The following is a 24124-nucleotide window of genomic DNA, read 5'->3' as shown; positions in this document are numbered from 1 at the left end:
ATATATAGGTTGGCAAATAAGCGTATGGCTCACCTGGTGGTAAGCGATTACCGTAGCTACCGCCTGCAACACTAAAAGCATCCCAAGCGCGTTGCCTACCCTACCCTAAATCTGCTCCAGGAGCTCTACTCACCTTACTTACCACGGGAACACAACACTGCTTTAAAGCAGTATTATTTGGCTGTGATTTTCTGCAAGCTCGAGGTACTACCCCAGTCGGGCTGCTCCAGATTTTGAGCAGGATATTTCCTGCTGTGTCCTATTTCATTTAAAGTTTATAACGATAGTAAGATTTCGGTAAGTTCCGATTTCTCCCTTTAAAATATAGTCATACACAGTGATAACGTAGCATTCTCCCGTTGAAAGAATCTTTTTCTCGGTCCAGTAGGTCTTATTAATAAATACAATACTTTTTCATTTTAATATTAGTAGGGGTATAGAAAGATGACCTTTTTGTACCTCATCTGAGCTACGCGGCGCGCGTATATCAGAAATTACCTTTTAATAGAATTTGTTCTTTATATACTAAAATATTTTTATATAAACAAAATACGAAATTATGTTAAACAGAAACGCTCCACGTCAATCGAAAATAGATGGTAAATAACAGAAAAACCTGATAAAAAACACTCGGCGAGATTGCATCGAAAATACTTAGCAATTCCAATACCTATAACCGTTGTCTTATTATGATTGACATGTGTACTGGGGAACCACTACATCAATTTTATGGAATATTCACCCTTATATACATAGTACATAAATATAATTTTTCATTGTATATAATTTTCAAAAGACTCGAACAGGATTTGACAGTAACGCGTGCAAATAACGAATGTAATAGGAAATGGCGTTTATAAACCTTTTTTACGATACGGAGACGTGTAAGGTAAAAAGAGATTTTTTTTATATATATATATTTTATTTTTATTTTTAACCGTATCGATTTGTTTTGCACCTTTTGGTTTCGGTTCACGAGTCAACTTGAGAGGCAGCTGGATTGTTACAATCTAATGACAAATGTGAAGACCAGAGATATGCTTACACTGACCTATGCCATCATTCTACTGAAGGCCGTTGATTTTGAAACATTTAACGACACCTGAGAAATCCATTACACATTAAAATAAATTATAGTTTACAAATAGTAAAAAACCACACTTTTATAGCTAATCGAACTAAAAAGTAGAAAATTTTATTTAATTACAAAAAGTTTATATTACAGTAGTAGAAGATCTACGAATCTAAGAATCACTTCAAAAAAATGTAATAAAATTTAAGTAATTAAGAGAATAATTCATTCAGAGTAAAAAGCGTGGGATGCTTGATATATTAAATGTAACAATTATTCTACTTGCAACTATCTAGGTGCGGAGAGTTATAAAAACATAGTAAAAAGTTATGAAAATATAGTAATTACGTTTCGAACGTGCAGAAAAAGTATCTGCCTCCGTTGAGCTGTGCCGAGTGCCCGAGCGAAAGAGTAAGTCCGAAACTGCAGGCATGCGCAGATCGCGCGCTAGCTTTATCTCTCTTACTTCTGACAGAGGATCCACGAAATAATTTATTAATCCTGGCGGTCCTAATAAGGATATTGGGAAACTGTTATTGAATTATTGCATTGTCATCGGTCCTTGATACGTGTGCAACGTTTCAAATTAATCAAACTTCTGGAAATAAAAGCGTGGTAATAATAATATTACAAAGACATTCTTTAATTTACATTTAAATAATTACAAATAGCAATATTAAATTTTAGTTAGCTTTGATTGTTTTTATTAATATTTTCGTAATTTTCTTTTTGACCTTTATATATATATATATATATATATATATGGTTGTACAATAAACTATATTTTTATTTTTATTTGTATTTGTATATTTTTTAATGAATTTTATTTTTAATTAAATATGATATTTATTTAATAATTTTGTCGTATAATAATTTTAAACGTGCTTCAGTAATTAACATATTGTAGAATGTTAAATTGTAATAATGAGTAGATACAATGTGTTATAATTATGTATTTGGGTGTATCTATAAAAGAAATAAATAGTTATAGTATTCTAGTTTCTATTCTTAGCCTTTCAAATAATAGCCTTTTATATATAATATAATCGAATAAAACGGTAAATATATTGCATTGCTTGAAAATACAGTAAGTTTACTAAAAGTAACATAATCAGATTTCTACTCTAGTCTAGAACTGAGCTATCCTGTCTGTGAACCTACGGTGAATTTTCTAAAGGCCAGATTGAATTCGAAGTCTGCATGGTTATATAAGGGCTCGTTCACAGTGGGTAGGTTACAATGAATATTGGAACTTTTTTATACGATATCTTACATATAAAATTCTCAGTCACAATGTTAGTTAAAATACTCTAAACGGCTGGACCGATTTTATGAAAATTTTGTGTGAATATTGGGGAGCTCTGAGAATCGGCCAACATCTATTTTTCATACCCCTAAGTTATAAGGGGGGGGGGATTAAAGGAGTTAATAACATATGTGGCAAAACAACGTTTAGGGGTCAGCTAGTATGTAATAAAATTATAATTGCTTGTGTATAACATGTTATGTAATAAAGCCGCTGTTTTTCATTGTCGACTCGTTATACAGTTTTCTTTGAATTAAGCTCACTTTTATATGCTTCTTACTGTTGTAATTTTTAGATCGATTTATAACTCATTTGAAAATTTATATTTAACGCTTACAAATGTTACGATGCAAAAATTTTAAGTAATCTACTAGGGGGTTATATATTTTTTTATGTTAGAGATAGGGGCATACATTTATTTTCTAAAGTTTAGTACTAGAATAATAAACAAATAGTTTAAAATGTGATATATTCAGTTGTATTCAAAGAAGCTTCTTAGCTAAAATTTCTTATCTATGTGTGGGTGTGCCTGAGGTTACGAGTGTCTTATTTATATGCCTACATATTATTTCAGGTGACGAAACGCGAATAGTTAAGAATTAAAAGTACCTTATTAAAAGTATCAAAGCAAAGATACTGCACAAACACACACATATAAAAAATCTATCAGTGATTTCTTTATACTTATGCCATGTCTAAATAAAACACAAACCGAACACATTTGTGTTAATTCATTAACCAATAATCTCTGTGTGAATGGAAATGACAAACACAAACCAATGACCAATGAAATGATGCGTTTTCTAGTGTGCGTGTCACACGTAAAAGTTGTAAACGTAAAAAATTATCATAAATAATAATTATAATGAATCATTTGTATTGCACGACATGTGGATTTTCAGATGTTACATACAGTTACAGTATATAGAGTTATAGAATATTTTTTCATATTTGTACACCACAATTTCATTATAAAGATACGGTTTTGTGTTGTACAACAGGTGCTATTATTATGGTATAATAATAATACCGTTTAAACGGTGCATTGCCTTTAAAATTCACAAAGACTCGCCCTAGGCTGTCTCGCGAGATGATGTCTAGACCCTTACCTAGAGTTTTCTAACAATCTAGATTGAATTTAAACTTGAACGTGGCAAAAGGTAAGTCACCGGAGTTACCTCAACTCGAGCAAAGCCTTTTCAGCTCGAAACTTGAAAGTTGTCTATTGTCTAAATACATACATGTATGTATATAATCTACGTCTTGTTTACTGCACATTGTGGTTCGCTTTGATGTACAATTCAAGGATTCTGTTAATCAACCTCGGTTTCTAAATACTTCATAATATAGTAACTGGAGATAGATGGATGGAGATAAGGCAATATTTTTTTCCTCTGCTAAGTAAAATCAGAAAGGTAGGATATTAAAAATGATACATTACGTGCTACCAATGCCTTAATTTTATTTGTAACATCGCTTCAATTTTTTTTTGTTTTGGGTGTCTCAATACCCTTTTGACAGTTTTTAGGTTGACAAATGCGTTTGTATAATAAAGCATAAAATTAATAACTTTGTAAGGCTCAGTCTTTTCAATGCCTTAATTCATCCTAAAGATAGAATAACGTGTAAGAACTTCATGACAAAATAAAGCCCATTATAAGCTTTCCATATAGATAAGCATCAATATCGCATACAAATTACAATATTTAATTAGAAGCACCTGGCTTTAAATTACTACTCGTATAAAAAAAATAAAATAACAGTTCGGGGCAATGTAATAACAATTATAAAGATAACAAAAAAATCTGAAGCAGATCTGTTAAGGATGAAATACAGACAGCTAAATTATACAAAATTTTCAACGAGTTCCAGTATTCGAATCGTTTTGCACAGTCCGTTACCCATCGCGGAAATCATAATAAGACACAAGACGGAAGACATTTCGATCTCTAAAGTTCAAGCAGTAAATTCAACGTTCGCGCCATAAAATCTGCATTTCGAGCCGACACTGAAAAGAGTTCTGGAAATCACGCCATCTTGAGACGTCAGACGAATAAAAAACCTTAGCCGTAAGCCGAGCTGCTAGCCGTGTCTACCTCATTTTATACCGCGTTGAGTGCTTCTAATTATAAAATTTTAAATCCTTAATTTTTGTCTTAGTAATTTTCTATGAAACGTTTCAAAACCACGGGCTTAACGTGAGACTGAATCTAGTAATATGAGTAATTTTATATTCAATCGTTAAAGATGTCGCAATAAAGCCTTCACATTTGCTACGTATATCTAATGCATGTGTATATCATAGACCAAACTATACATGTGGTTTCGTCCACTATTACGGGAACTGCTTTATCAATGTCATATTTTTAATATAAATGAAAATAAATTCTTTTAGGGATACATAGAAATACATTGTGGTATATATTATATTAAAATTAACTTTAACTGAGGTCACAGCAGGTAATATCCTGCTCAAAATCTTAAGCGGTCCGACTGTTGAAGGATCTCGACCTTACAGAAGACCGTAGCTAAATAATACTGCTTTCAAGAAGTGTTGTGTTCCTGTGGTGAATAAAGTGACATTTAGGGGTAGGCTCGGCAAAGGGCTTGCGATGCTTCTGCTGTTGCAGATGTCTCTAAGCGAGAGCAATCGCTTACGAATGCTTTTTTGCTAACCTAGTTTCATAAAATAAAAAATATGAACTGTAACAAACTGACTGTTAAGGTTCACTGCTAGCTAAAGTTTTTTTTTTTTTTTTCAAATTATAGAGAAAGGTTAAAGCTTAATCCGCCTAGCAGCTCTATTACGAGTATAGATTGTTTCGTTCTACCGATGTTGTGTTGATCATGTCGTACATAAAGTATAATATTTATTTAAAAGTTTAGAACCTTGCCTGTGTTCTCTATCTTAGCCGACTATTCATAATTTTAAATCAACATAGAATACACATAGAATAATATTTAAAAGATCCTGTGTAAGTCTTTAATGGGTTCGAAAAATTTTCATTTAATTTTCGTCATGCGAAGGGTGCTCCAATTTAGAGCGTTTACCGCATAATTAAGTCGGCCCGGAGTGTTTGCGATTCTTTTCCGGATAAAGTAAAATCAATTCGCACTTATCGTTTTGTATGTCCTTTAATTATTTCTGAAGATGTCGTGCTCTAACGAGATTTCTCCGTGTTATAAATACTTGGAGCTGATTTGTTTTTAATCTGATTTTTTTTTATTAAGTCTTGTTTTGCTTTTTTTATTGAATGTTTTTTTTTAATAATATAAAAGCATGCATAAACTAATATCATCACTCCTCATCATCGTCACTTCGGGCTAATTAAAGTCCACTGCTAGACATAGGCCTCCGAAAGTTCGCGTCAAAAATGGCGTGAACCCATGTGTTTTGCCCATAGTCACCACGCTGGTCAGGCGGGTTGGTGACCGCAGGGCTGGCTTTGTCGTACCGAAGACGCTGCTGCACGTCTACGGCCTGAGTATTTCAAAGCCAGCAGTTGCCATCCATCGGCCAGCCATCGGTCGGCTTTATAACTGCCAAGGTGGTAGTGGAATTGTGTTATCCCTTAGTCGCCTCTTACGACACCCACGGGAAGAGAGGGGGTGGCTATATTCTTACTGCCGTAACCACACAGCATAAACTCATATACACATCAAAGGGAAATTATATGCTTTCTGTACTTCTAATACTATATATTACATGATGTCTTTGTGCTACTGACTATACAAGCTTATCAGATCCAAATCATGTTTTTATTTAACATGAAAATTTATTTATTTTATTTATTTATTATATTATTTTAAAGGACAACTAACAAAACATACAGTAATATAAATTTTACAAAAATGTTTACAATAATTTGCTGAGTGTTTTTTTATTTACAAATTACCACGGCGTGGTTACATACATTAGTTATGTAACATAGCATTTTAATGTATTTATAAAGTTTTCATTAATTATTAATTCCAAATTTCAGTGGTCAATGTATGTATACTTTAATATATTCTTAGTGTTAACAATGCAACGTATAGATATTTTTTCTCTCACTATTCTGTAATAAACAATTATTTTTTGCCCTTGAAACTTTGACAAGCATTTGCCGTTTTCTACCAACTATGGAGCAACTTCGTAAAGGTCATTATGACAGATCTCAGTTAATTTAACTTTATAGGAAATTGGTTTCAGTGCCAACGAGTCAAACAAATTGAAATATTAGAGTTACTCGCTGAGGGAGGGGTGGGGGTTGAGCGGAAACCGTGGCCGGCAGACGTCTATCTCAGTATTATTAAGTTTAATTAACAGAAGTGATGTTGGAATTACTTTCTGTTCAATTTTTTTCTCATGTTTCTTTAATTATGAAACTCGGTTGAAGCTGAAATTAAATCTCGATTCCACTGTCTGTTTGTATTAGTTTATATCGTAATCATTTGTTTATCTATATAAATAAATAAAATTGGGAGTGTCTGTTTGTAATATTAAAATAACCTTTTTTATTAAAGGCATACGGATGTATACACGGTACATATGCCAAAATAACATTTTTTCGATTTTTGTCTGTCTGTCTGTTTGTTCCAGCTAATCTCTGAAACAGCTAGACTGATTTTAACGAGTCTTTCTTAACTTAGACTACTTTTACTTTGAAATTTATTTATTTTATAACTCTGCAAACTGAACAATAACTTTTTGTTAAATTCCACGCGGACAAAGTCGCGGGCACAGCTAGTATTATAATAAAAATATAAAACATAAAAATATCATCGTCAATCTTACAACTGTTATTATTATTTTATTATATTAAATTATATATATTATATTATTTCATGTTCTGAATTGTCGGCCTACTTGGTTTTACACGAGCCTTTCAATGCCATTCAGATTTGCTTACATTTATTTATTCTATTGATCAGCTGAACTATTTAGTTAAATTCTTTCCGTACCGTATTTTAAGCGTATTTTATATTTCGTCATCATCATCATTATTTTTTTTTAAATTAAAGTCTCATTTTGACAACAACAAACACAAAAAAAGTGTGTGTCAGCTCCGACGCTCGACAGGAGTTTACTCCTTCAGATCGACTTTCTAATTAGGCACAGAAAAGGCTTACGAGTCTAAGAAAAATTAATACCATATCAAATTGTAAATAGACGAATTAAATAACGTCGTCTGTCGTAACGTAACATAGATGGCGCACAAAAACGCAACGAGGTCATTCGTTCAGTAGACTTTTAATAAATGAAACGCTTGAGACACAGATAACAAGTGACCGTTTATTTTAACTTTTTTTTATTCTTAAACATACATTCGTACACTATGGTAGGTGGTGTTACTAGATTATAATATTGTCGATACAAAATAGACACAGATAACAAGACTTATATTTTTTTCATATCGGGGGCCTTATATGAAAATCGATTCTACAGAAGTAAACTCCAAAAAAAAAAATTCAATTTGGTCGAGTCGTTCAAAGACATGTGCGTAAATTAATTTCGCCGGTTGATGTTTATTTATCGTGTTTACTTATGTTTTCTACCAGTTTTATTGATTAGCTATATAGGTATATTTCAAACCGAACACGATATATTCGAACGACATATAGAACGAACGATCTGCTTATTTGAACACTCAAACACGCGTACCCAAATTCATTTATTATTACCGCTTAGTGCGGAGTGTCGTTTCATCGTTTGTCTAAATGTTTACATTAACCCAGAATAAACAGAAAGCACTCAGCGCTAAAACGACGAATTGATTTCGCCTCAAGGTGTCGTTATAAGTAATGTTTATTTACCATTTTTATATCGAATATATTTTTAATACATTAAAATTTTATAATGTAAATATATTGAATACGAACAACAACACACCACAACTTAAAATCTCAATGACCTCTACCTAATAATATCTGAAAGAAATCTGGGGGCACGGTAGTGCCCCCGCCAAGATGAGCCAAAAAAAAAAAAACGAAAAGCACTACCTATCTTTTCTCGAAGCGCTTCGTCGTTTTTTTGAACCCTCATAACTTGGGTTTGGATTATACCAGATAAACCAAATTATCAGGATATGATGTTAATAGTGAACTTAATAAACATATAAAGTTTCAATTGCATAGCTCTTATACTTTAGATTTTATTGATATCTAAAAAACTCCGATTTCGTCACTCACTGATGATCATCAAAATTCTTAGAGTACTTCCTGAAGTCCCAGAAAGCTGAAATTTGGTATGTAAGCTAGTATTAGTACACAAACAACAAAAAAATTCTAAAACTTGGAACTTTTACCCCCCAACCCCTTAAACTAGGGGGTGGAAGTTTGTATGAGACTTCCGCAAATTTTGATGCTAGAGGTCTGAAAATTGATATAGGGACTCCTTGTTACTCCTTGTTATAAATAATAATAAAAAAATACATAAAAAATAAAAATCGGTTATTATTTTATGTCGAAAATTTACATTTTGTAATTTTGGTATTTAAGTTTTGGCGGAGGTTACCGTTTGCATATCAGTTCAACATAAAATCAAAAACAGCGTGCTTAAGCCGAATATGGTGACGATTGGATAATATTTACGGTATAAAATGTGTCGGAGGTAAAATGCAGCTATAATATTGTCATAAGCAACTTGCAAAAAGAAGTAAAATCCCACCAAAAACATTTTCATGTAAAATGTTGCCAAGACGAGATCATATGGCTCGCACTGTCAAAAAGTTATCAGATCTCATGTAGAGCCAAGCTTCTAACTCTACACGCCCTAACTCTACAAGCCCTAACTTCACAAACTCTACACCTTAGTCAAAATATGTGGCTTGGCCGTTTCGTTACTATCGGCTGCCGATGTTGTAGATGACGACTTTCCTGTCTCATTTATATATATACATATATATATAATTTCTCTTTTTATTTTTATTTGTATTATATTTATATCAATTATTCTTCTTCTTTTTATTTTTTGTATAAGCTTTCAAGAGTCTCTTGCTCCCATTCCAGCAGGTGACGTTTAAAATGTAAATTCTTGTAAGCATTCATCACGGTTCAATTTACACAAATTAACGGGATTCGCCACCTGTAAATAAAAATAATTTTAGAGAGAAATTAAAAAAATATACACCCCTTGACTACTTAAGCTGAACGGTTTCAGTTACAGAGAGCCTCTTAGCCCTCGTTTCGGCACGTTTATTCGCCCTCGCTTACTCATTAACACTAAGGGCTTATCACAAACGGTGAAAACTTTACTCGATTCGTTTAATGTAGAAATTAAATCGACCCAATTTTAGCTGCGATTTAAACTTTGCATGTTAACAAAGTTTTATAATTAATGAAGTTAAATACTAATCCATGTCACTATTAATTCATTTAATTTTATAGAACGATAACCTTTTAACTCTCATATTTTTCGCGAATATCGTGTAATGCGACGTTATTTTAAACAAAGTAACAAAACATTATTTTTAATTGTCCAACCTATGCTAATATATTATACAATTAGGAAATGAGTTTCTTTATTTGATTTCTGGTCAATAGCTCAAACGGTCACAGATAAATTTATATTCATAGATAGGCACATAGCTTGGGACCACGAAAACGACAAAGGCCACCTTTTATCCCGGGAAAAATGCGTAATTCCTCCGGGATCGCAAAAAACCCTTACAAGGCCATCGGTGTATCTGTTGACTTTTTTACGAAGAAGAAAAACTTAAGATCACAAAATTTGGGGTAGAATTATCAAAAGAAATATTGTTAAACTTGACGAAGCTGCAGATCGACTTTGGTGGACTTCGAGGTATAATTTAATTTTGTAATATAATTGTTTTGTGTGTCTACCCAAGAAATTTATAGAGTAGGTTCCTGTGTTTTATTTTTAATTAGATTTGTGATTAAAAGGAGACTGTTTGCAACATAATTGACGAGTTTGTTTGACAGTTTAATTGATTGTTTGTTCTGCGTTGTTGGGAAGTGACGTTAACACGATTTGAAAACCATTTAACAAAGAATTGAATTTAATTAAACAATTCGAATTATGTTTTGCGGTTTGTTTTTTATTCGTAATTTCTTACTTTTCATACTTTTCATTGAAAATATTTTAAGAATGTGGTGCCTATTCAATTTTGAATTAATTAATTACATCATAAATATGCATATCGAAACGATAGTTTACAAAGTTTCCCTTCAGCCTGTAATATCCCACTACTGGGCATAGGCTCTATACCCATGTAGGAGAAGGATCAAAGCTTAATCCACACGCTGCTACGTACTATTATATATAATAATTATTAATTAATGTAAACAAAAAAAAAACTAAACATTTTACGATAATATGTATATTTCAATATATAATTCACATTTTTAAATATACTGACGGATGGTTGCTTTTATAATGGCAAAAAAATACATAATAGTAATAATTATTATTAATCGTCAGTGGTTTATTCTATAAGTTTATTATTTTTTATATAAAATAAAACCGTTACATTGAAAAAACAAAATATTTTCTTTGACGCTTTTTATGTACTCCGCGTAACCGCTACGGATTCGTAGCAAAGCGTAGTGATGCTACACCTTTGTAGCCTGCGAGTAGAAGACTGCGAACTTAAATATTATATGACTATACAATTTTTATGGATTGTGTATTAGTATTAGTGATGATATATATATTTTTAGTTACTAATGATATATAATTTAATTAAAATATTCTTTATAATAAAAAAATTGCATGGTTTTAGTATTCAAGTGATATTTTTTTTTTTTTTGCGTGAAGCATCTTTAGAATCGTTGTGATCTAAAACTTGATGAAACGAAAACGTGTCACGATAAACAAAACAAACATTTAAATATATAGTAGAGGAAGAGATACATTAAATATATTACTGCTCAAAACGCGTAAGCGACGCGTTTTGCATGGCGCTTACGACCTTTTTTACGACACCGTGATCATCGTGGATAGAACAAATCCCAATGATCTAGCTTTCTACGACTTTTCAGAAGTTTCGCTTCTGCCGTGTGTAAATTGCACATACACACAATTTTTTCCTCGTATTGACGTGTTATAAGTAATCATTGAATCTGACCACATATCAATGACCTCGTAACACCGATGTGCCTAAAACACAGCACATCTGTAAAAACCATTATAGCGAAGAGATATCTCGATTCACGAATTTATCGTAGGTATAAATACGAGACAGCTTACGAAACACGTACATATCTATGTGCGGTCAACTCAATCTGTATGCAAAACGACCCACGGGAGATATCATACCCCGGCACCTCCACGCACCGCCACACACCCCCAAACGTCCCCACACACCCCCCCGGCCGCAACGTTCATAGGTAAACCCGCTGCCATCGGTCATAAGTGTACTTATTTTGTGACCACTGCGGATAATAAACAATGGCTACATATTCAAATTACATTTGGTAGATATATTTTAATGATGTCTATAAACTTATACATTTGTAATAATAATATTCAATACAAGCATTGATATGTGTGTATCATCACGAGATTGATAGTCACGTTGACAGTGACGAGTTGATAGTGGCACTGATTTCCGCTCTAGGGTTGTGGTTCGATTCCACCCTGAGTCGGAATGTAATATTTATATGACGACGTGTTACCGCAACGGTCACAACGCAGGCTTATAGTTATAGCGCTGGTAGTTGCGGGTTCGATCTCCGTACATGGCATGCATTGGTATTGGCCATACTGATGTTTGCCGTGGTCTGAGCGTTAGTGCTTGTGTCTTGTGTGTGTTTCCGGCCACAAAATTAAATCCTAGTTGGAGCCGTTGGATGTGAGTCCTTTATTTATATGTGTGGTGCACTTGTTAGAAATGTATCCACCGTTTCCTAAAAACATAGACATTATGTTGCCTGTCTAAGCAATAGAAAACTGTGTCTGTAAACTAAACATATGTATTTCTGTATGTAGAACACAACTGAAAACACTCAATGAAACAATTACAGTAAGAACAAAACAATCTTATAAAATTATTAGAAGCATAAATTTAAATGATAACAGTATTTATTGTGTAACTACCCTACAAAACAGACAACAAAGATAACGAGTGACTAATCGTAAATAAATATAAACCATTCTGAAGATACTATTCCGGTATTAAAGTCAGTCAGAATTACAAATTTAAATGCTAACATTTGTTATTAAAACCTCAGAACATAATAACGAGTAATGTTTCAATAACAAAAAAAAATGATCAAATTAAAAATCATAACGAAATATTGAAGTCATCAACAATAATAAGCAATAATAAAAACTCGACGAAAAAATACGGAGTACAATATAAAACATTTAATTTGATCCCATTCACTTCGAAATTCCCATTTCTAAGATCTTTTGTTTGTATCATTCCACTGGATGTAAAGCGCGAGATGGCCACTAAATTTAACATTCAAATTTAACGGTTAACTTACGTGAGATTTTCGTTAAATATACGTTTCGTTTGCATTTATTTTAATAGTTTAAACATAAAAATAAATTAAATAGTGAATGAAATACTATTTGGTTAGTTAGAGAAGGTAATTTAAAACATTTTCCTTTTAAAAAATATATGATTATTTTATTAAATGTATTCAATTTACATTTTTATTCAGTTGTTATGTTATGTTAGCTATAAAATGTTCAATTTTCTCTTTATTAATCAGTGTTAGTAATTAATTAAAATGAATTAAATCGAGTTAATTAATATCGGTTTACATATATTCAGACTATTCAGTCTTGTTTATTTACAACCAAAAAACTTTTTTCTACAATATAAAAATAGTGTCTTACAAAAAAAATTAACATTTAATCTAATAATTAAAAAATGTTACTAAAATTTAACAAAAGAAGAAAAATATATAAATAAATAAATACATATTTTTTAATTTCTAATTGTATAATTTACTGACATTCCCTTTTTAATTAAACGTTAAACGACTATTGAGAAAACGATCAAGAGTATCTTTTATTGTTTGTGTAACCAATATTGTTATTGTTTTTAAAGGAGTCGTTTTTAGGAATCTTGTACTTTGAATACATTTGCGGTACAATTCAGCCTATAACATCCCACTGCTGGACATAGGCCTTGTTTTACATTAAAGAGAAGGATTGAGTACAGTTGCAAACCACAAAATCAGCAATTAATATTCTATATACAAATATGACTTTCAGCCTGTAATATCCCACTGCTAGGCATAGGCCTCTTTCCCATGTAGGAGAAGGATCAGAGCTTAATCCACCACGCTGCTCCACTGCGGCTTGGCGGATATATTCCCTACTATGAGTAACGATCGCTATCAGGTGTACAAGATAAAAACCGGGACTGGCGGCTTAACGTGCTGTCCGAGGCACGGTGGGGAGACCCACAGGGACTGCACAAACACTCAGGCCACGGCAAACATCTGTATGACCAATGCATGTATGGAGACCGAACTCGCAACCGCCAGAACAGCCACAAACCAGTGCTATGACCGTTGCGCCAACGCAGCTTCAATATCAATGCGGAGTAATTATTTAAATGCCCTAAAATTCCAGGCTTACGTAAGCGATCCGGAAAACTATTTTACATTATAAATCCAAATTGAATTTTTTTTTAGGTAATGTAAGGAATAAGCTATACATCATTGTTTAATACTCATTTAAAAAAAAAAATCTATGAGGAATATTTAAACAAAGCAAATAAAACCGCGCGGTTTGTTTCATTTAAAATAAAAAGATTCCAAGAAAATTATGAGAAATTAATTGATTATTAAGAGGGTGGTTGAAAATTTATAATAAGTACGTTTCGAGAGTCTGCAGCGGTAGTTATTGTATTAGCAACTTTCCACATGCACGGGAAGCAGTAGATCGCAGCCGGCGCCTCAATTTGTATGCTAAACATCGCTCTGAGCTCGCGGTCAGAATGGGTTCTACATAGGACCAAAAATCTCTCCAATATTTAACAGATTCGATCGAACACGAAAAAATCAGAAAATACATTTTCATATCATAATGTTATCTATGTAATTTTATTAATCGCTAAAATATGTTGCTAGGCTAACTAGAGAACTACTCGACCCAATACTGTTAACTTTCTTTTTTAGTTTTTGTCTAACACTTTGTAAAAGTTTCTTGTGAAATTAAAAATTAAGAAAATCGCGCAGAAAACTGTAAATTTAAGAAAACTAGAAGACAAAGCATCCGTTTTTAACCGATTTTATTATCTACTAGCAGTGCCCGCGGCTTCGCCCGCGTTGAAATCAGTGTGTCACAAAGTTTTCCCGGCAAACTTTCAGTGAAACTCATCAAAATCGGCTTAACCGTTCCGTAAACCTTCCTCTTGAAACCCTCTCTCCATTGCTGAAACCGCACAAAAATCCGTTCAGTAGATTTTGAGGGAATCGATCACATACATTTTTGGGGACTTTGTTTTATAATACACTAACTGTTACCCGCGACTACGTCCGCGTGAAGCGCGCGTCGCGTCGAACAAAATGGTTCGTTGAATTCATCAGAATTGTGGTATGAAATAATAGTAATAATATAGTATTGTAGTGTAAATATGTTTAAAATATACTGCATGTAATTTAGTTTTTAATATGGTTCTACGTAAATATATGCCACGGAATAGCGTAACGCACGCTCCTCCGTGACTCCGTGACGACAGGGGTAAATAAAATATCCTAGTAATAAATTATCCTAGTAACGTAAAGGTTAGATATTGTATAAAATATATTTTTTTTGTACTACTTATAAGTGATCAATATGTTTCTTGAACACATAGAGATGCAAACGCGACTATTTTCCTTTAAACCGACCCTGGTGTATATGTTTCATACAAACTATCAACACCAATTAAGCCCCCTTAGCGGTAGAATATCGCAAAATCCGTTCTTAGCGGATGTCTACTAACTATAATCTACCTCCCTGTCGAATTTCATCCTTGTCCATCCATCCAGGATGAACTTGATGATGATGTTTTTGAGTTCTTGTGATGAGTGAGTTAGTGACCTTTATATTTCTAGATTACGATGCATTATTAGGACACCTCCGCACCATCTATAGAGCATACATTTTAAATTTCAAATTCTCTTATTTCAAAAACATAGGACTTTCATACAAACTCCAAAACTCCAACCCCGTTTTATCCCCTTAGTGGTCGAGTTTCATAAAATCCGTTCTTAGCAAATGTCTACGCCCTATAAGGAACCTACCTGCCAAATTTTAAGTTTTGTAGCTATTATAGTTTCGGAGATTTCGTGATGAGTGAGTCAACCTACCATCCCCCGTTTTAACCCTAAAAGGGAGTTGATTTCTAAAGATACATTATTTAGACACCTTCTCACCATCTATAGATCATACATTTTAAATTTCAAGTCTCTTACTTCAAAAACATAGTACTTTCATACAAATTTCCAACCCCCGTTTTACCCTCTTAGGGGTCAAGTTTCGTAAAATTCGTTCTTATCGGATGTTTACGCTCTATAAGGAACCTACCTGCCAAATTTCAAGTTTGTAACTATTACAGTTTCGGAGATTTCGTGATGAGTGAGTCAACCTACCATCCCCCGTTTTAACCCCAAAAGGGAGGTGATTTCTAAAGAAACATTATTTGGATACCATCTCACCATCTATAGAGAATACATTTTAAATTTCAAGTCTCTTACTTCAAAAACATAGGACTTTCATACAAACTTCCAACCCCCGTTTTACCCCCTTAGGGGTCGAATTTCGTAAAATACGTTCTTAGCGGATGTCTACGATCTATAAGGAGCCTATCTGCCAAATTTCAAGTTTTTAGGTGTTATAGTTTCGGAGATTTCGTGATGAGTGAATCAACCTACCATTCCCAGTTTTAACCCCAAAAGGGAGTTGATTGCTAAAGATACATTATTTGGACACCTCCTCATCATCTATGGAACATACATTTAAAATTTCAAGTCTCTTACTTCAAAAACATAGGACTTTCATACAAACTTCCAACCCCCGTTTTATCCCCTTAGGGGTCGAATTTCTTAAAATCCGTTCTTAACAAATGTCTACGTCTTATAAGAAACCTACCTGACAAATTTCAAGTTTGTGGGTGTTATAGTTTCGGAGATTTCGTGATAAGTGAGTCAACCTACCATCCCCCGTTTTAACCCCAAAAGGGAGTTAATTACTAAAGATACATTATTTGGACACGTTTTCACCATCTAGAGAGCATACATTTTAAATTTCAAGTCTCTTACTTCAAAAACATAGGAGTTTCATACAAACTTCCAACCCCCGTTTTACCCTTTTAGGGGTCGAGTTTCGTAAAAACCGTTCTTAGCGGATGTCTACATCTTATAAGGAGCCTACCTGCCAAATTTCAAGTTTATAGGTGTTATAGTTTTGGAGATTTCGTGATGAGTGAGTGACCTTTCGCTTTTATATATATTATAGATTATAGATTTAAGGGATTCATTTTTTTAATAAATCTGATGTGTTGTCCTCATTCAACTGATTATTTGACTTTTTATTCTATTGTCGATGAAAATTGAAATCGGCGTATTCATTTTGTAGCAAACACAATTGCCATGGTAAATATTCCTTTAAGAGTCCTAATTTACGCATAAAAAATCGCACAACATTCTATCGACGTAAGCGATACTTTGAAATTCGTAACAGTTGCCCGAATCGTAAATCCCTTATGTAGTATCCGTCTCGTGACCGTTACTTTGTAACTGCTCGTTATCGTCATAGCCAACTTTTGTCAGATTTTTTTACGACACACACACACAATCACACGCTCGTGATAACAACAAATAAAATGTTGCATTAAGTTTAATGCCTACCATTCAACAAAGGGAACACAACAGAATACTAAACTACACAGATACATTATGTAGGTAAATAGAATTAAACTTGTATGCGAAATGAAAGGTACGAAATTTTTCAGGAACAATAAATCTTTGATAATGTTTATAGTAAGTATATGGAGGAAATCCAAAGTAGCAATTACGATTCCCCTGTGCGTTTTAAGACACGACCTTTTAAAGCCTATATTTTTATATCCTATTCCATATTTCGTCTTTAAAATCTCAGTCACAAGATTACTTGTGTTGTGTTGTGTATTAACAGGCTTTAAAATACCACGGTACGACAGCAGCAGTGATAACAAATATCTCACATTTTGTGGAACGTGGTAAGGTAGTGCGGGTGAAGCTGCGCGGATTATCTAGTCTCAGATAAATAGGCCAACAAAAAGAACAGGATTTTTCTTAATCAGACCTAAACCTCTTGAGATAAGCGCGTTCGAACAAAGAGATAATGATGAAGAAAAATTCAGCTTTATTTTAATGGCACCTGAATACTTATTGTTATTTATTATAACACTGGCCAGCTAGTACCCCGCGGTTACACCTGCGTTAATTTGAGGAAAAACAGAAAATAAAATATTATAGAGAACCAGTAGTCCCCAGATTTAGCGCGTTTAAACAGACAAACAAACTTTTCAGCTTTATAATATTAGTATATATTAATCCGTACCACAAAAATACATAAGTTGAGACAATCGTATCTGCAAATTGGTAAAATTATGTAAAATCTTTATTAAGTGTAAATTAGGAAGACATTTCAAATGTACATGCTTATATATTTTCAAACGATTTTTAATAATTCTGTTTGCTAATAAAACGTAATAAAACGTAAGTAGACGAAAAAAATTAACAACTACTATTCGTCACTACGATTTTCAAGGGTTCCCCTCAATTTCTCTGGGATTCCATCATCAGATCCTGGTTTCCTTATCATGGTACCACTCTTGGGATATCTCCTGTCCAATAAAAAATTGAGTAACCTTCTCCTTTTTTGAAGTCGCTTAAAAAAAGAGGTTATTATTCACTGAAAGTTTTTTTTATTTAAACGTAAAAATATCTAAATATATAATTAACAAATGATTTTAGTTTTATTGTCAATGTTACTGTTATCCAACATTACTAGTTGTTGTAGCTTGTAATTGGCCGTAATTTAATCATTGATTTTATTCTTGTAATTATTAAACTAATAAAGTTCTAGAAGATTTTTTGACTTTCATTATGAAATAGAATAAACTTCAATTATATGCACAGGGAATTTTTTCCAAGTTAAATTAACATATTCGACTTAGTAAGAGAGGGTAGATGTGTATTAATTACCCTTACCTATTAGCGTAATTAGTGATTGTGTGGAAATCAAAGCAAGCTTATTTGAGTAAATAACTCAATTATAAAAGCGGATGTACGTCAACAACACACTTCTGTAGTTCAAAGTAATTATAAATTTAGTTTGGTCTTAATTACTACTAAGACAATATCAAAATAGCTTTATGCATGAAATAAGTCATTCTGTATATAGTTATACGCATTTTTAACGACTGTCTACTTTATAATTAAAATTAAATTAAAATTAATCCAAGTAAAGGTAATGAAAATTAGGCTCGTCTTTGTCCTACTGAGCCCCAGAGCAGTTTATAAATAGCACAGGCCCTGGGCAATTATGATACTGGGGTCTTAAAATAGCCACTGTGGTTAGTAATTTTACTAATTGACTTTAAAAAAAAGAGGATGTTCTCAATACGATTGTACTTTTTTATGTGTTACCTCATAACTTTCTACTGAATCTAGCTATTACGATTGATCCGTTTTTTATGTGTTACCACATAACTTACCACTGGGTCTTGCTATTACGATAATCCTTTTTTTATGTGTTACCTCATAACTTTCTACTGGGTTAACTATTACGATGATCCTTCTTTAATGTGTTACCTCATAACTTTCCACTGGGTCTAGCTATTACGATGATCCTTCTTTAATGTGTTACCTCATAACTTTCCACTGGGTCTTGCTATTACGATGATCCTTCTTTAATGTGTTACCTCATAACTTTCCACTGGGTCTAGCTATTACGATGATCCTTCTTTAATGTTTTACCTCATAACTTTCCACTGGGTCTAGCTATTACGATGATCCTTTTTTTATGTGTTACCTCATAACTTTCTTCTGGTTCTAGCTATTACGATAATCCTTTTTTTAATCGAAATGTAGAGCTTATTAGTGGCTCCATTTAAATTTAATCGAGATGTGATAGGTAATTTTTGAGTTATCTTTAATGATGCACATTTATGTGATTGAAAGTTTTTTTTTTGTTTCCAAACAAACACAATTATACTGTCAGTATTGGTTATCAGATTGAATTTGTTTATCTGTTTGAATTTGGACGGTTTCATTGATTTGGCTCAGATCACCAGAATGGCTTTTAAATAAGGGAGTCCTGGAAGTCAAGATTTAGTCATTGGTATATCTTATCTTTTCTATGATATATAAGCTATACATTTTTTATAATCTTCGCACTTTTAAGGGGAATATTAATAAAATCAACAACAATTCTTGTGAAGACATTTATTTTAACGTCAACTAACTTTTTAACTTCGTAGTTCTTACTGTTTAAACTGTTCTTGACAAAATTAAAACAAGGAATAAATACCCTCTTTTTTTCGAATTGTTAAGTGCTGTATCGGCCATGACAGTGTCACCGGGTGGGGTGACAGGCTAATGAGGCCCAGCCGTGAAAGAACAATGGGAGCCTTTTAGGCTCGGGATGTCCATTCGTCCTAAGGGAGTCTCCTGGCGAGATCGCACCTCAGCTTAGGAATGAATACCCTCAGTCGCGTACGGATATTTATATAAGTTGACTCAAATGAGTAACATATTATCACGAGAAGTTTTTACAAAATCAAAATTTTAAGCAAATAAAGGAGTATTCTCCTTCATTAAGATCCGCTTTTAAACTACCTGGCCTTTTACATCCGCCTACGAAATCTTGGTTAAATACAATTGATATATCCGTTTCGAAATAGTATACCGTGGGCGGTAATAGCGTTATACTGAATAACATCACTAATTGCGTTCTACGGCGTTACGTGACTTATGAAGCGGTGACTCAATAACACGTTTCATTTGAGATGTCGTGAAGTTGTATAATTTAACTTTTTGAATTATTTTATATAAATAAATATACTTCTTTTAGTGTTTACAGATTGTAATATGAATAATATAAAAAATACCGACTGTGAGATTTCTTGTAACCTCCAGTAAAAAAACATTGTATCACTAAAGTCTTGTAAATTAAAAGCTACATTATATACGTATATATACCGAGAAATAATCTTTAAAGTAACCGGAAAAAGCACTTTAGTCGGCCGCGCGTAATTACACCGATTGTCCATATAATGGAAGTGAAACGCCCAATTCCTCTTGATGACTTTTTTATGAGTTTTGCAGTAGCAGTAATTTACGAGGTCGTAAACTCTGCGGCTCTGATAACAATGTACTCTTTCGACTATCGTTTAACGCAACTAGGCGTATTTACCTTAAACGTGGACTAAAATTTCTATATGTAACTTAGTGGTAATCTTCTTGTATGATATAAAGTTTTGTATCAAAAAGAAAGTAATAGTTGATAAGGATTTGTGGACTTAGTATATATACTGCCGAAGGGAGTACAGATGTGTGGACTTAGTGACGCTGTATTTCATGCAAGATATTATTATCAATTTTGTATTAAAACACTTTTCTCTAAAGAGTAACTGCGGAGTTTCTTGCCAGTTCTTCTCCGCAATCTACATTCCGAATCCGCGGTAGCTTCACTTAACAATAATTAAAATTTTTAATTTCTAAGATATAACTTTTGAAGCCTAAAGCATTTCGAAGCCTATTTAAATAAACTTATTTTTATTTTTGATTTTACAAATGTATTTTTTTTTTTTAAATATTTATTTGCTCTTGAAAAACCATTTTCAAATTTAACTATAACACGCCATGCCACGAATCGTAGCAACTTCTACGTAGGTAAAACCACGTGAGACGTCTACCTTATAAAATGTTACTTAAGAATAATCTTTAAAGAGCGACTATTCGATATATTTTTTTTCAAAGCATTTAATCTTCTTAAAGACGGTTTAACGATTTTCCTCTTACTCCTAATAACAAAGTTTAAGGAAATTTCGAATCGACGTCAGCGATTCTAAATATAGTTTATCTTTACATATTTTTCCGTTCCATTATCTTAGGATTACGTTATTTTATTATCATTGGAAGTAAATCCCGTTTAATGAACACGGGAGCGGCATATAACGTTATAATGGAATTTTATTTATTAACTAGCTGAGTCCGCAAACGTTGTTTTGCTATATATGTTATTAACTCCCTTAATCCCCCCCGTACCGTAGGGGGATGAAGAATAGATGTTATTCGATTCTTAGACCTACCCAATATGCACACAAAATTTCATGAAAATCGGTCAAGCCGTTTCGGAGGAGTTTAACTACAAACACCGCAACACGCGAATTTTATATATTAGATATTTTTGGACATGGAATGAAATGTAAATATTTATTTCGCTATAATACACTTAACGAACGTCAATAAAACAATATCTACATTTTTATCGAAACCGTTACGCTCTCAAAGAAGTGACAAATAGTAGGGACGACTTCTCTCAGCCTCGGAGGGTAGAATCGCTTTATTTTTGTCTAACCAGGATTTGAGAAAGCTATTGATCAAGTTTCAACGGTATCTCGAGCGTTCGGAGAACCTACTGTAGGTCTCTTTATGTATGTTTGTGTGAATATTATCAATGTTATTTATTTCAAGTTTATTCTTTAAGAAATGATATAAGACCAATCCCGATTCAGCTTTTAATAACTCACTGCTGGACATAGGACTCATTCTTCACGTAGGAGAAGGATTGGAGCTTGCCAATATATTAGTGTAAATCGCATCGAAATCGGATAAGCAGTTTCTGAGATTAACGTACACAAACATATTATTACATTTACACTTTTATTATATGTATTGATTGTCTGGGTCTGGTCTGGTCTCACTTTAATTATATGTGATGGGTTGTCTGGAAGAAATGGCTAATTAGCCATAAGTCCGCCCATTGTACTTCACTGTCTGTAACTATCTTTATGCTTTGTTTGTAATATATTTGTGGTGTACAATAAAGTATAAAATAAATAAAAATAAATATGTATTGATAACTTGATTCATTTAAAAGAAAATTTGGTGGTTTGATGAATCCACATTATCCAGATCAGACATTGTAACCGCCCTACGTCTTCGATCCGGACACATCCCTCTAAACGGATTTTTGTATCTAATTGGTAAAATAAATTCGCCAAATTGCACCGAATGTAATTTAAAAGAAGACGTATATCACGTTATGGTTGAATGTGTTCGGAACGAAGTTGAAAGATCAGTTTTGCAGGTGGATTTGTATGAGGTTGGCAAGTGTAACTGTATTCTGGCTCACCCGCTATCTGAGGAAGCCAGAATGTTGTATAAAATTGTGAAAGTAGCTCTTAAGCGTAGAAAGTATTAAATATTTTGTAAGACCTATGAGGGTGGCATCGTCAGACTGACGAAACCCTCCATAAATAATAAAGATTAAAAAAAAAATTATATATATATATATATTTATCTCGTTAATCATTCTTAATGAGTACACTCCAGTCGCGTTTCGGAACTGACAGACTTTGTTGTATGTACGAGTGTATGTATATCATATTGATCTTATGTGTAATAATATTTTCATTTCGTATTTCGAAGTCTGATTTTAGTACTTAAACTGTGAAATTTTTAACATTCTCGAACAAACTAAAGTCTCATTTCCGTAATCATGTCCTTTTTACGCAGTCACCTATCTTCTAGCCCTTGTACTAAATGTTATTTTAAGTATTCACACACCTGTGTCCCACACACATAAGTTCATGTACATAAACGACCTACGAAATTGCCAAACTACCCAATGTTCCTAGTGTAGATCGTCCTATAGTTTATAGACGAAGGAAACTAGATGATCAGGTTGTCTTGAAGAGATTGCTTTTTAGCAATAAGATCGCCTGGTTGTACAATTTGTTACTATAATTGTTTGTAATTTTAATTTTGTTCTTTATTTAAATGTGCAATAAAGTATATTATTATTATGTTTCGATCCTATATAAATAGCATCCCAAGTATCTGTTCAAATTTTTCTACTTATAATTGCGAAATTTTCTGACAGTAGATTGTTGGATGGATATTTGTTACTATTTCACGCAATAACTTCTTAACAAATTTTTATATAGCTTGGTACGTAGATAGCTGAAGATCCAGAATCAAATACTGACTACTATTATCCCCATATCTCTAAAGTACTCAAAATAAGGCAGGTAAAACCGCGAACGCAGCTTGTGCAATATATTTATACGTTACAGAAACAATGCTCACTTAGGAAAACAATAGATATATCCATAACAATGAATATGTAAATTAATCCTTCATTTCAAACGTAGTGATCCTTATGTAGTATTTAACGTGTAGTAAATCTTATTATTAATAACACAAAAGATAATTTCGAATGCCACAAGCTCCAAATAGAATGTAAACAGTACTGGAACAGCCACACGCTTGGTAACTTTAAGCTGCTAGTTGCAACACTTGTTTTGAATATTAAGCCATACATTAGAGCACACATCTCGGCAAGACGTTTATTGTGCTACACGTTTTAAAATATCGAAAGCTTACCTATCTCGGTGTTCTGTGTAAAATATTTGCGAGAAAGGAACTCCGAGAGAGCTCGTTACCGATGTAATGTTATTTGTGAGGGCTTAAAGGCTTAAATGTGTTCAGTGTTCAAGGAATTGTAGAATTATTTATTTGCATACGTTATTTTATACGGTTTAAACAGGTGTTTTGATTTAAATTGAAACGTACTTATCATATCA

At 33.0% G+C, this 24124-nt stretch overlaps 1 protein-coding gene and 1 long non-coding RNA gene across 2 annotated transcripts in view; one reads left to right on the top strand and one right to left on the bottom strand.

Annotated features, from left to right (window-relative positions):
• The window catches only part of LOC123658709 (max dimerization protein 1-like), a 331673-nt gene that overhangs the window by 249368 nt on the left and 58181 nt on the right, over positions 1 to 24124 (top strand). The gene's annotated exons all lie outside the window — the stretch shown is intronic.
• LOC123658711 lies at positions 1460 to 24124 on the bottom strand. Its single transcript, XR_006743921.1, has 3 exons — positions 24114 to 24124; positions 11398 to 11408; positions 1460 to 1537 (listed from the first exon to the last, which is right to left on the bottom strand). It is a non-coding gene; the product is annotated as an uncharacterized LOC123658711 (long non-coding RNA).

This window comes from Melitaea cinxia, chromosome 12 (genome assembly GCF_905220565.1).
Source record: "Melitaea cinxia chromosome 12, ilMelCinx1.1, whole genome shotgun sequence".
NCBI lineage: Eukaryota > Metazoa > Arthropoda > Insecta > Lepidoptera > Nymphalidae > Melitaea > Melitaea cinxia.
Note: the sequence above shows the minus strand (reverse complement) of the source record. Positions and strands in the feature narration are given on the sequence as shown.